Raw genomic sequence first — 13,661 nt, 5'->3', positions numbered from 1 at the left:
TTACCAAAGATGTCACTCTACGTTTTGGTCTATGGCTTTAACGTATTGGGAGAAGCTTGGACTAATGAACGTTTTAATTTTTTTCATGTGTGTTTCCCCAAGATTTTTTGTCAGTCATTTGGGGATAACAACAATAGGTTTTTCAACAGACCTAGTGCTCCCTTAGTGATGTAAGGGAAGAAGAGTCTTAAACAAACCCACTGAGGCAGAGGCTGCATTCTGAATGTAGTTTCTGGGGAAGAACCTGGGCCTGGTAGGAATTGTTTGTTTTTTGTAAATGATTTGTCATTTTGTAGTGATGAGGGCTGAACTCCGGGCCTTGTACATGCCAGGCAGGCATCTGCAGCCCCTTGTAGATGATTGTTTAACCACTAAGTGCTGACTATTCATCTCATCTATAGTCTCTCTCTTCCAGATAAGACCAAAGAACATTTCTTTAATGCAATACCTGCTTTAGCACTCTGACTTATCTTCATTTTATTTATGTACTACTCCTACACTACCTTCAAAACCCAGTTTTTCTCCTTTTCCAAAGTCCTAATTAAATGCCAGTTTGTCCCTGATTGATTCCCTCTGAGACACCTCAACCCAAAGAGAATTAGTCATTCTCTTTCTTGAAAATCTGGTAACAATGACTTCTAATTTGTTAATTTCACTGGACAGAAATTATTATTCAAATTATTAATCTGTTCCTTCTCAAAGGTTATCACATTGTCTAGTTCACATTAAGGAATAAGTACATATTTGCTTAATGACGGAATGTATAAAGTATTTGTGTAACTACAACCTTTTAATTAGTCATTTCCCCAATCCAATTAAAAGATTCTTCGTTCAAGAAGTAAGCTATGATATGAATGTTTGTGTCCCCCCTCAATTAACATTTTCAAATACTAGCCTCCAAGGTGATAATACTAACCAGGTAAGAACTTTGGGATTGGTTCATGAGGACATCCTTTCCACCAAATGAGAACATAGGAGAAAAACATCTTTAAAGAATCAGAAAACAAGCCATCTCTAGACATTGACACTGCTAGCACTAAAATCTTGGTCTTCCCAGTCTCCAGAACTGTGAGAAATAAAGTTTTCTTGTTTGGAAGACATCGAGTATATGGTATTTGGTTCTAGCAGCCCAAAATAGACTAAGATAAATTACCAATTGAAGGCCACTATTGAAAGGCATGGGAATTATTATCAGACACTCCACTGAAATAGCCCCAGAGCACAATAGAAGCACCTGTGCCAGGAATGAAAGTCTCAAGACAGAAGTGCAATATTTGTGAAGGTTAATTTGATATTCTAGCTGGAAAAACCTCAGAAGAAGATTACAATAAAATACCAAAGTAGAAACTGATACCAAAATGCTGAAGATACAACATTAAAGTATCACCAAGTATATTTATGACAACCTTCTGCACATGTACACACATCCCGAAGACACAAATATGCTGTTTAACTAGTATAATTGACTAAAGCCTGGGGAGACCCAGTGGGGCTGCACACTCTGGCGGGTTGCCAGATGGGCAATGAGCAGAGTCCAAAGGCAGTGGGAACCTTTGACACAGTCCAAGGTGTATTCAAAGAAAACGATTCCAATGAACAAAAAATGCTCTGTGAAAAATTGTGCAAAGCACATTAAACTCAGATTTTATGTGAACGTTTATAGACAACACACATTAAAAATAAAAATTTGGAATGGAAAAACAATGCAGTAACATTATAGAAGAGTTTTTAAAATTGCATTTGTCTTGGTTTTTAAATTAACAACTCATCTCCTCCGAATTCCAGTCCCCATGTGAGAATCCACCTAGTCTCTTTATGACTAAACAGGGCACATAAATTCCCTGTACATCAGTTACCACCCTAGGTAAAGCCAACTGCCTTAGAATGCCACAGAGGATTACGTAAGGTAATGTTTGCATGGCATGTGTACACTTTGTGGCAAATAAATGTCACCTGAGCCAGCATGCTCCTTTCAGGTGCCATTTTAATCTCTGGCTCCCACCCACTGATAGCAAGCTCCCAAATCTCTTCATGTTTATTCATCAATACAGACTCAGACCTGGCTTCATCCAGTGTCAAAAATTTCTGACAGATCTAGCAAAATGCCCTGTACATAGCAGTTATCCGAAAGTGGATTTTCCAATGGAAGAATTTCATTTACCTCTGGAAAAATTCTCAGCCCAAATGAGCTCAAAAATTCTTAACCACATTCAACAGGAGTATTTTGTTCATCCTGCCTCAATAAGGAGATAAAAGGAGATGAGGGGTCTCAGATCATTGATTCTCCTTTGTTCTTACCTGAAATCTGTCTTCTCATTCAGTCTCTGCAGAGGTCTGTAGGGAAAGACCAGAGGCAGCAGACTTTTCCAGAGCATGAAATATATCCTCCGAGGATGCCCGTTTTGAAAGGTACTTTGGTTTTTTTTTCCTAGAAATGCAGTGCTGAGGTTCCTGACAGAACACACACACACACACCAAACTGTGCAAACTTCTTCTGAGATCTGAGTGTGAGGTCAAGCCCCTCCCTCTGGGTCCCATGCTCAGGGAGGTGGCTCTGTGGCTTGACCAATTCGCCCTGTGCATTCTGAGGCTGCTTTTCAGAAGGCTACACCACTTTCTGTTCCCAAAGGCCCAGTCATTACTAAGCAACTCTGAGCTGTGAACCTGTTGGCCAAGAGCTGGGGGTAGGGGGATCTCTACAGCAAACTCCTTTGCTTCCCTTTTCCCTTCCCTTTCACAGCTAACCTGCAGCAGAAGCAAGCGCTGTCTGTTGTTCATATTTAATGTTTAGAATCAGAGTGTTTTTTCTCAACCATTCATAAAGAAACTTACTCAGAGAGACAAAAGGGTAAGGATCCTATACTTTTTGAATGAGTTCAGTGAACTCCAGTCAAGATAAAAAGAAAGAAAACCACACTCCGACATGTAATTAAACTACTGAAAACCGAATATAAAGAGACCAAAGAACGATTAGGTTTTTCTTTTTTAAAAATGGGGAAGAGGAATCTTTTATTTTTAGACACTTCTAAAAAGCCAACACATTGAAAAATCTTTGGACTTTAGTTTCCTACCTAATTACTGACCAGGAATTAAAAGTGAGGAAAAAAAATGTGTTTTTATGGGAGCCCTGCCCCCACCACGTTCAAACTCCAATCTTCATACCTCTAAGAATGTTGGTCAGAAATTCACCCACTCCTAACAGCATGAAGGAGATCCTGATTAGGGTATGCCAATGGTTTTCAAAGGATAGTTAGTTCACAAATTCCTGGACTCCCCAAGATTTCTTTAAGAACTTTGCATGATCAAATCTGGGTTTGTTCCCCAGCACCACAAACAACAACAACAATGAATATATATATTCATTGAAAGACTACCAAATTTTGATTAAAAATATATATGATGTTAACTGTACATTTTTTTTTGTAATACCCTTTATCAAGGTAAGGACGTTCTGTGCTCATCTTAGTTTGCTAAAAGATTTTAGGAATAAACATTGGGTTTGTCAAGTGTTTATCTTTGAGATAATTATATGAGTTTTCGTTTTTAATTTGTTAATATTTTGAATCAAATTGAATGATTTTTTAATATTAAAACAAATTTACATCCCTGCAATGAATCCTACTTCATCAGATTTAATATCATTTTTGCATATTGTTAGATTCAGTTTCCTTAAATTTTGTTTGGAATTATTGCATCTCTGCAAAGAATGATCAACTCAATTCAATTCCAATAAAAACCACAGCAAGCGTTTATTGTAAGCTGATCCTAAAATTCATTTGGCTATGCAAAAGTTGCCAAAAAAAAAAAACTTTGAAAAAGAACAAAGCTGAAGGATTAATATGTCATTTCGGAACCTGTTATAAAGCTACAATAATCAAGATGTGATTGGTGGTAAGACACACAAATCAGTAGCACAGGATAGAGTTTGGTAATAGAACTGCACATACATTAAAAACTGATTTTATTTTTATGATCATTAACACGTATTAATTATGCAAATTAATGAGTCTCACTGACATTTGCATATGTGTTTATGTGATGCCTTGATCATGTCCTCCTATGCCGCTCTTGTCCTCTCCTTTCTCCCCTCTCCTCCGGTTCCCTTTTCCTTCTCTAAAAGTCCCTACTACTTTCAGCTCTTTTTTCTTTTTTAAGTTTCCATGTAGGAGAGAAAACATGCATATTTGTATGCATATGTTGTATTTTTGTGTCTGGTTTATTTCACATAATATGATGCCCTCCAATTCGATCCGTTTTCTTGAAAATGACAGGATTTCATTCTTCTTTATGGATACATAATACTCTGTGTGTGTGTGTGTGTGTGTTTTCCTTGCCATTCATCTGTTCATGGTACCTAGGCTGATTCAATATGTTAGCCAGTGTGAATAGTGCTGCAATAAACATGGGTATACAGGTATGTCTTTATTTGACTTTATTTCCTTCAGATACACACCCAGGAATGGAACAGCTGGAACATATGGTAGTTCTAGTTTTATTTTTTTGAAAAATCACACACCAGGCTCGGTAGTGCACACCTGTAATCCCAGCAGCGTGACAGGGTGAGGCAAGAAGATTGCAAATTGAAAGCCAGCAGCAACAATTTAGCTAGACCTGTCTCAAAATAAAAAATAAAAAGGGCTTGGGATGTGGATTCGTGGTTAAGCAGCCCTGGGTTTAATCACCAGGAACAAAACAAAAAAAAAAAAAAAGAAAAAGAAAAGAAAGAAAGAAGAAGGGCTAGGTTGTGGCTCAGTGGTAGAGCGCTTGCCTAGCACGCATGAAGTACTGGATTTGATTCTCAGCAGCATATATAAATAAATGAATAAAATAAAGTTTCATCAACATCTAAAAAAACATTTAAAAAAAGAAAGAAAGAAAGAAATCACATTACTCTTTTCCATAGTGGTTGTACTAATTTGTATTCCTACCAATAGTAAATAAAGTAAATAACCGATTTTTGACAAAGGCACAAAATTAATTTATCATTTTCAACAATAATCCTGGAAAAGTTAAATATCTATATGCAATAAAATTAACTTTTACTCCATGCCTTAAATCATATACAAAAATTATATAAAATTATAAAAAAATAGGGATAGAGCTAAATGTAAAATCTAAAAATATAAAACTTTTAGAAGACTAGACTGAAATCTGTGACAATAGTTAAAGTTTTCTTGGATTAAAAAACCAGAAGTATGATCCATAGAAGAAATATTTATAAATTGATCTTGGTCAAAATGAAGAACTTCTGCTTTTCAAGAGACGGTTAAGAATGGCAGTCATCATCCGGGTGTGGCAGCAGGCCTGTATCCCAGCGGCTTGAGACACAGGAGTAGGAAAGGGGTTCAGGCAGGGGTGGGAGATACAAATCATAATTATGTATGAGGAAATACTTGAGGATGACGGGCATTGTTAATGGGAGTTGAAGTAAAATCGTTGAACTATAATGTTCTTCCTATATGAATTTTGGTGAAATATACAAAAATGTATGGAGCCAAAGGATCAACATTCTATGAAGCAGGATGGATTAGGACATTGTTTTTTTCCTAGTAGGATGGCAAATTCAAGTCCCATATATAATAAAGGAAGCCACCAATAAATACTCCTTTCCTAACACATTTATCCTACTTTCTCAGGGTCTTGTGTTTTTTCGGTGGGGGGAGGTTTACCAGAGATTTAAATAGGTATTTCAATAAGCAAATTTCCAGGGGTGCTTAACCACTGAGCCACATACCCAGCCCTATTTTGTGTTCTATTTAGAGACAGGGTCTCAGTGAGTTGCTTAGCACTTCACTTTTGCTGAGGCTGGCTTTGAACTCAAGATCCTCCTGCCTCAGCCTCCTGAGCCGCTGAGATTATAGGTATGTGCCACGGCTCCTGGCTCTTTCTGAGGTTCTTACCACTTAACCGGTTGTGAGTTTGAGATGAATGCTTAGAACACCATTTATTCCTTTTTACCTGACAGACTCTTACTCTTCCAATTGCTTCATGCAGTGAGGTGTTCATGCAAATCCTCAGGCATTAGGTCTGGGCTCCTTTTCTAAATAACTCCACTGGAACACTCTTAATTCTTCATTGAATTAGCTCTTTATATGGCTAGACTCCCCCTGAGGTGGAGAGCTGTTGGATCCCAAAGAGTATCATATCACTTTTGTGTCTTCTAGGTCAAACATATTCTCTGGGCATAAGTCAAGAGTCAAGACTTAATTTGTTGAATGAATAGAAATATGGATGGATAAATTCATTATGCTTCTGAAGACTGATGTGGTCAAGAGTCTATCACCCATCATGGCCACTAAGAAAGAATTCTAGCAATGATGGGGATAGGGAAATTTGCTTATTGAACTGCTTATTTTAAGCTGGGCATGATGGCACATGCCTGTAATCCCAGCAGCTCAGGAAGCTGAGACAGGAGGATCTTGAGTTCAAAGCTGGTCTCAGCAAAAGTAAGGCACCAAGCAACCCAGTGAGAGCCTGTCTCTTAAAAAAAAATACAAAATATGGCTGGGGATGTGGCTCAGTGGTCGAGTGTCCCTTAGTTCAATCCTTGCCCCCTCCAATACCTATTATAACAACAATACCCTCAATAGTTTTTGAACGTCTTCTTTCTATATGCTAGGAACTCTGTATATCATACCTCATTTGATCATGACATTCTTATAAATTGGCATCATTATTCCATTCTACAGATGAGGAGACTCAGATGAAGTATCCTATGATAAGTCACATGGCTTGCAAGAGCAAGAACTGAGACTTACCTAGTCTCCGAGCTCTCAAACTTCATCTCTTTATCATTAGCATGTGATATATAACATGGTCTCTCTTGAAAGGTCACTGTTCAGGCCTTTACTGTGTCTATCTTGTCTATCCCTTGTGGAAATTTCAGATAGGTTAGGAAAGTTTCTGTGCAAAGTGATGATTGTATAAACCCCCTATCAAAGCTCTTCCCCTGGACCTCACCCAACGACCCACAGCACAAGGCTTTCAGGATCCTCCCACGTGGGCTGCCTCAAAACTCTCCCTACCTTAGAGGAAAATTCTAAACGATTAAGAAAAAGAAGCATAAAATGTTGCAAACGACAAAGGTGAGGAGATTCTGCATCTTCTTTTCCCTCTAAGAACAAAGTACGCAAAGTAGAAAGGCTGAGGCCTAAACATTCAATTAGTGCAGAGCCATCAGAAAGCCAACCATGAAGCAAGTGCAGCTGGACCTGCTGCTTTCTGGGTAAGAGGCATTCCACTTCTCCTGGTGACAGCTTGCAGAATTTTACCAAATGTTGCATAGTTGTTGTATTTAGGGGTTTCATTCCAATCCAAGTAGAAAATAAAGAAAAATTTTACTTTTTTTTTTTTTTTTTTTTTGCATTACTACATCAAAATACTTCTCTAACTTCCTTCCTGTACTCCTTTCTCTGCTCTGACAGAGACACCAGATGGGAATGATGTGGTATCATCTTCCAGCTCTACATCTTGCCATAACTGACCGGTTCAGAAGTAGGCACCACAGCTGGCCATTTAGAAACTACCCTGACAGATTTGGACTTGCGACCAGGAGATTTCAGTTCTCCCCACTGGTCTCTTGAGTAATAGAAATGTAAAAATTTAAAGCTGTGTTTCAAAATGAGAGATGAGCTGGGGGCGGGTGGCACATGCCTGTAATCCAAACAGCTCAGGAGACTCAGGCAGGAGGATTTCAGGTTCCAAGCTAGCCTCAGTAACTTAGTGAGTCTGTAAGCAACCTAGAGAGACCTGTCTCTAAATAAATAAATAAATAAGAACAAAAAGGACATGAAAAGGTTCTCACTATCATCCTTAATTAGGCAAATGCAAATCAAAACCACAATTAAATACTATTCCGCACAAATACACACACACACACATTTAAGCATATATGTACATACATACACACACACACACACACACACACACACATATATATATATATATTTAAAGGAATAAAATCTATAAGGATATGAAGAAATGGAACACTTGTTCTTTGCTAATGGAAATGTAGAATTGTATAATCACTATGGAAAACAGTTTTATCACTGCATACATTTGTTTCTATTTTTGTTTTTAAGATTGTCTGTAGATATAGTAGAGGGAACTGTGACCACGCACAGAGCAGGCCCAGCAGCCTGCTGAGGGGCAGAGCCGCCCCCCACCCCCCTCGCCTGCCAGGTAGGGGAAGGGTGACCACCGACAGAAAAGGCCCAGTGGCCCGCGGCGGGACAGAGCTTCCAATCACTCCTGCAAGGTAGGCGGGCCTGCGACCCACCGGCAGAAGAGGAGCAGCGGCCTGCTGAGAGGCTGAGCCGCCCACTCCCCCCCGCGCCTGCAAGGTAGTCAGAACTGAGACCACCATCAGAACAGGTCAGACCTGCAAGCGAGAGACAGAACAGGCCCAGTGGCCTGAGGAAGAGTAGAGCCGCACCCCCCCACGCCTGCAAAGTAGGCGGACCTGCGACCTACTGGCACTACAGCCCCAGAGGCCTGCAGAGGGGCAGTGCCGCTGCCTGCGCCTGCAAAGTAGGCAGAACTGCGACCACCGACAGAACAAGCCTAGCGGCCCGCAGAGGGACAGAGCCGCCGCCCGCGCCTGCAAGGTCGGCGGACCTGCTACCGACTGGCAGAGCAGGCCCAGCGGCCTGCCGGCGTGGTAGGCACATTGCCCCAATTGGAGGAGGGGCAGAGCCGCCGCCCGCGCCTGCGAGGGAGACTTTGCAACTATACAAGACCAATATAAATATATAGGGGGAAAATTCAATAGCACAACAGTTTCACCAAGAAGAAAGGAACGCGAACAGTATGAAGAGACAAGGAAAGAAAGGACCACAAGCATTGCAGGTCAACTCAACGTTAGAAGAGGTAATAGCTGCAGCTGATGGAATGTCAGATAAAGAATTCAGGATATACATGCTTCAGATGATCTGGAGTCTCAAGGAAGACATCAGACAGCAAAATCAGACAATGAAAGATCACTTCAACAATGAATTACATAAACAAATCCAAGAAGCAAAAGATCAACTATACAGGGAAATAGAGGTTATAAAAAACAAACAAACAGAAATCCTAGAAATGCAGGAAGCAATAAGCCAACTTAAAAACTCAATTGAGAATACTACCAGCAGAGTAGAACACTTAGAAGACAGAACATCAGACAATGAAGATAAAGTATTTCAACTTGAAAAGAACATAGACAGCTCAGCAAGACTGTTAAGAAACCATGAGCAGAACATCCAAGAAATATGGGATAACATCAAGAGACCAAATTTAAGAGTCATTGGGATACAGGAAGGAACAGAGTTTCAAACCAAAGGAATGAGCAATCTATTCAATGAAATAATTCGAGAAAACTTCCCAGACTTGAAGAATGAGACAGAACCCCAAATCCTAGAAGCCTACAGGACGCCGAATGTGCAAAATCATAAGAGACCCACACCTAGACACATTATAATGAAGATGCCCAACATACAGAATAAGGAGAGAATTTTAAAAGCTACAAGAGAAAGGAAGCAGATCACATTTAGGGGTAAGCCAATCAGGATAACAGCTGATCTTTCAACACAGACTCTGAAAGCTAGAAGATCCTGGAATAACATATTTCAAACACTGAAAGAAAATGGGTTCCAACCAAGAATTGTGTTTCCAGTGAAATTAAGCTTCAGGATGGAAGATGATATTAAAACCTTCCACGATAAACAAAAGTTAAAAGAATTTGCAGCTAGAAAACCATCTCTTCAAAACATCCTTGGCAAAACATTACAGGAAGAGGAAATGGAAAATAACAATGAAAACCAACAGTGGGAGGTAGGACACTAAAGGGGGGAAAATAATCAAACTGGAAAACAAACCATGTTTAGTAACATAAATAAACAAATATGGCTGGAAGAACAACCCATATCTCAATAATAACCCTAAATGTTAATGGCTTAAACTCACCAATCAAGAGACACAGGCTAGTAGAATGGATCACAAAACAAGACCCAACAATATGCTGCCTACAGGAGACGCATTTGATAGGAAAAGACATACATAGGCTGAAGGTGAAAGGTTGGGAAAAATCATATCACTCATATGGACTTCGGAAACAAGCAGGAGTATCCATACTCATATCAAATAAAATAGATTTTAAGCCAAAGTTAATCAAAAGGGATAAAGAGGGACACTACATACTGCTCAAGGGAACCATACACCAACAAGACATAACAATCATAAATATATATGCCCCAAACAATGGTGCAGCTATGTTCATCAAACAAACTCTTCTCAAGTTCAAGAGTCTAATAGACCACCATACAATAATCATGGGAGACTTCAACACACCTCTATCACCACTGGACAGATCTTCCAAACAAAAGTTGAATAAGGAAACTATAGAACTCAATAACACAATTAATAACCTAGACTTAATTGACATATATAGAATATACCACCCAACATCAAGCAGTTACACTTTTTTCTCAGCAGCACATGGATCCTTCTCAAAAATAGATCATATATTATGTCACAGGGAAACTCTTAGACAATACAAAGGAGTAGAGATAATACCATGCATCCTATCTGATCATAATGGAATGGAACTGAAAATCAACGATAAAAGAAGGAAGGAAAAAGAATACATCACTTGGAGAATGAACAATAGGTTACTGAATGATCAATGGGTTATAGAAGACATCAAGGAGGAAATTAAAAAATTCTTAGAGATTAATGAAAACACAGACACAACATATCGGAATCTATGGGACACATTGAAAGCAGTTCTAAGAGGAAAATTCATTGCTTGGAGTTCATTCCTTAAAAAAAGAAAAAACCAACAAATAAATGATCTCATACTTCATCTCAAAATCCTAGAAAAAGAAGAGCAAAACAACAGCAAAAGAAGTAGAAGGCAAGAAATAATTAAAATCAGAGCTGAAATTAATGAAATCGAAACAAAAGAAACAATTGAAAAAATTGACAAAACTAAAAGTTGGTTCTTTGAAAAAATAAACAAAATCGACAGACCCTTAGCCATGCTAGCAAAGAGAAGAAGAGAGAGAACTCAAATCACTAACATACGGGATGAAAGAGGCAATATCACAACAGACACTTCAGAAATACAGAAGATAATCAAAAATTATTTTGAATCCTTATACTCCAATAAATTAGAAGATAGTGAAGGCATAGATAAATTTCTTAAGTCATATGATCTGCCCAGATTGAGTCAGGAGGATATAGACAACCTAAACAGACCAATATCAATTGAGGAAATAGAAGAAACCATCAAAAGACTACCAACTAAGAAAAGCCCAGGACCGGATGGGTATACAGCAGAGTTTTACAAAACCTTTAAAGAGGAACTAATACCAATACTTTTCAAGCTACTTCGGGAAATAGAAAAAGAGGGAGAACTTCCAAATTCATTCTACGAGGCCAACATCACCCTGATACCTAAACCAGACAAAGACACTTCAAAGAAAGAAAACTACAGACCAATATCTCTAATGAACCTAGATGCAAAAATCCTCAATAAAATTCTGGCGAATCGGATACAAAAACATATCAAAAAAATTGTGCACCATGATCAAGTAGGATTCATCCCTGGGATGCAAGGCTGGTTCAATATACGGAAATCAATAAATGTTATTCACCACATCAATAGACTTAAAAATAAGAACCATATGATCATCTCGATAGATGCGGAAAAAGCATTCGACAAAGTACAGCATCCCTTTATGTTCAAAACTCTAGAAAAACTAGGGATAACAGGAACATACCTCAATATTGTAAAAGCAATCTATGCTAAGCCTCAGGCTAGCATCATTCTGAATGGAGAAAAATCGAAGGCATTCCCTCTAAAATCTGGAACAAGACAGGGATGCCCTCTCTCACCACTTCTGTTCAACATAGTTCTCGAAACACTGGCCAGAGCAATTAGACAGACGAAAGAAATTAAAGGCATCAAAATAGGAAAAGAAGAACTTAAATTATCACTATTTGCAGATGATATGATTCTATACCTAGCAGACCCAAAAGGCTCTACAAAGAAACTATTAGAGCTAATAAACGAATTCAGCAAAGTGGCAGGATATAAAATCAACACGCATAAATCAAAGGCATTCCTGTATATCAGCGACAAATCCTCTGAAATGGAAATGAGGACAACCACTCCATTCACAATATCTTCAAAAAAAATAAAATACTTGGGAATCAACCTAACAAAAGAGGTGAAAGACTTATACAATGAAAACTACAGAACCCTAAAGAGAGAAATAGAAGAAGATCTTAGAAGATGGAAAAATATACCCTGTTCATGGATAGGCAGAACTAACATCATCAAAATGGCGATATTACCAAAAGTTCTCTATAGGTTTAATGCAATGCCAATCAAAATCCCAACGGCATTTCTTGTAGAAATAGAGAAAGCAATCATGAAATTCATATGGAAAAATAAAAGACCCAGAATAGCAAAAACAATGCTAAGCAGGAAATGTGAATCAGGCGGTATAGCGATACCAGACTTCAAACTATAATACAGAGCAATAGTAACAAAAACAGCATGGTACTGGTACCAAAACAGGCGGGTGGACCAATGGTACAGAATAGAGGACACAGAAACCAATCCACAAAACTACAACTATCTTATATTTGATAAAGGGTCTAAAAGCATGCAATGGAGGAAGGATAGCATCTTCAACAAATGGTGCTGGGAAAACTGGAAATCCATATGCAACAAAATGAAACTGAATCCCTTTCTCTCGCCATGCACAAAAGTTAATTCAAAATGGATCAAGGAGCTTGATATCAAATCAGAGACACGCCGTCTGATAGAAGAAAAAGTTGGCTACGATCTACATACGGTGGGGTCGGGCTCCAAATTCCTCAATAGGACACCCATAGCACAAAAGTTAATAACTAGAATCAACAAATGGGACTTACTCAAACTAAAAAGTTTTTTCTCAGCAAAAGATACAATAAGAGAGGTAAATAGAGAGCCTACATCCTGGGAACAAATCTTTACTCCTCACACTTCAGATAGAGCCCTAATATACAGAGTATACAAAGAACTCAAAAAATTAGACAATAAGAGAACAAACAACCCAATCAACAAATGGGCCAAGGACCTGAACAGACACTTCTCAGAGGAGGACATACAATCAATCAACAAGTACATGAAAAAATGCTCACCATCTCTAGCAGTCAGAGAAATGCAAATCAAAACCACCCTAAGATACCATCTCACTCCAGTTAGATTGGCAGCCATTATGAAGTCAAACAACAACAAGTGCTGGCGAGGATGTGGGGAAAAGGGTACACTTGTACATTGCTGGTGGGACTGCAAATTGGTGCAGCCAATTTGGAAAGCAGTATGGAGATTTCTTGGAAAGCTGGGAATGGAGCCACCATTTGACCCAGCTATTCCCCTTCTCGGTCTATTCCCTAAAGACCTAAAAAGAGCATGCTACAGGGACACTGCTACATCGATGTTCATAGCAGCACAATTCACAATAGCTAGACTGTGGAACCCACCTAGATGCCCTTCAATGGATGAATGGATAAAAAAAATGTGGCATTTATACACAATGGAGTATTACTCTGCATTAAAAAATGACAAAATCATAGAATTTACAGGGAAATGGATGGCATTAGAGCAGATTATGCTAAGTGAAGCTAGCCAA

Source organism: Marmota flaviventris, chromosome 9, assembly GCF_047511675.1.
Source record: "Marmota flaviventris isolate mMarFla1 chromosome 9, mMarFla1.hap1, whole genome shotgun sequence".
In the NCBI taxonomy this organism is placed as follows: Eukaryota; Metazoa; Chordata; class Mammalia; order Rodentia; family Sciuridae; genus Marmota; species Marmota flaviventris.
The sequence above is the reverse complement of the archived record's forward strand: the minus strand, read 5'-3'. Positions refer to the sequence as shown.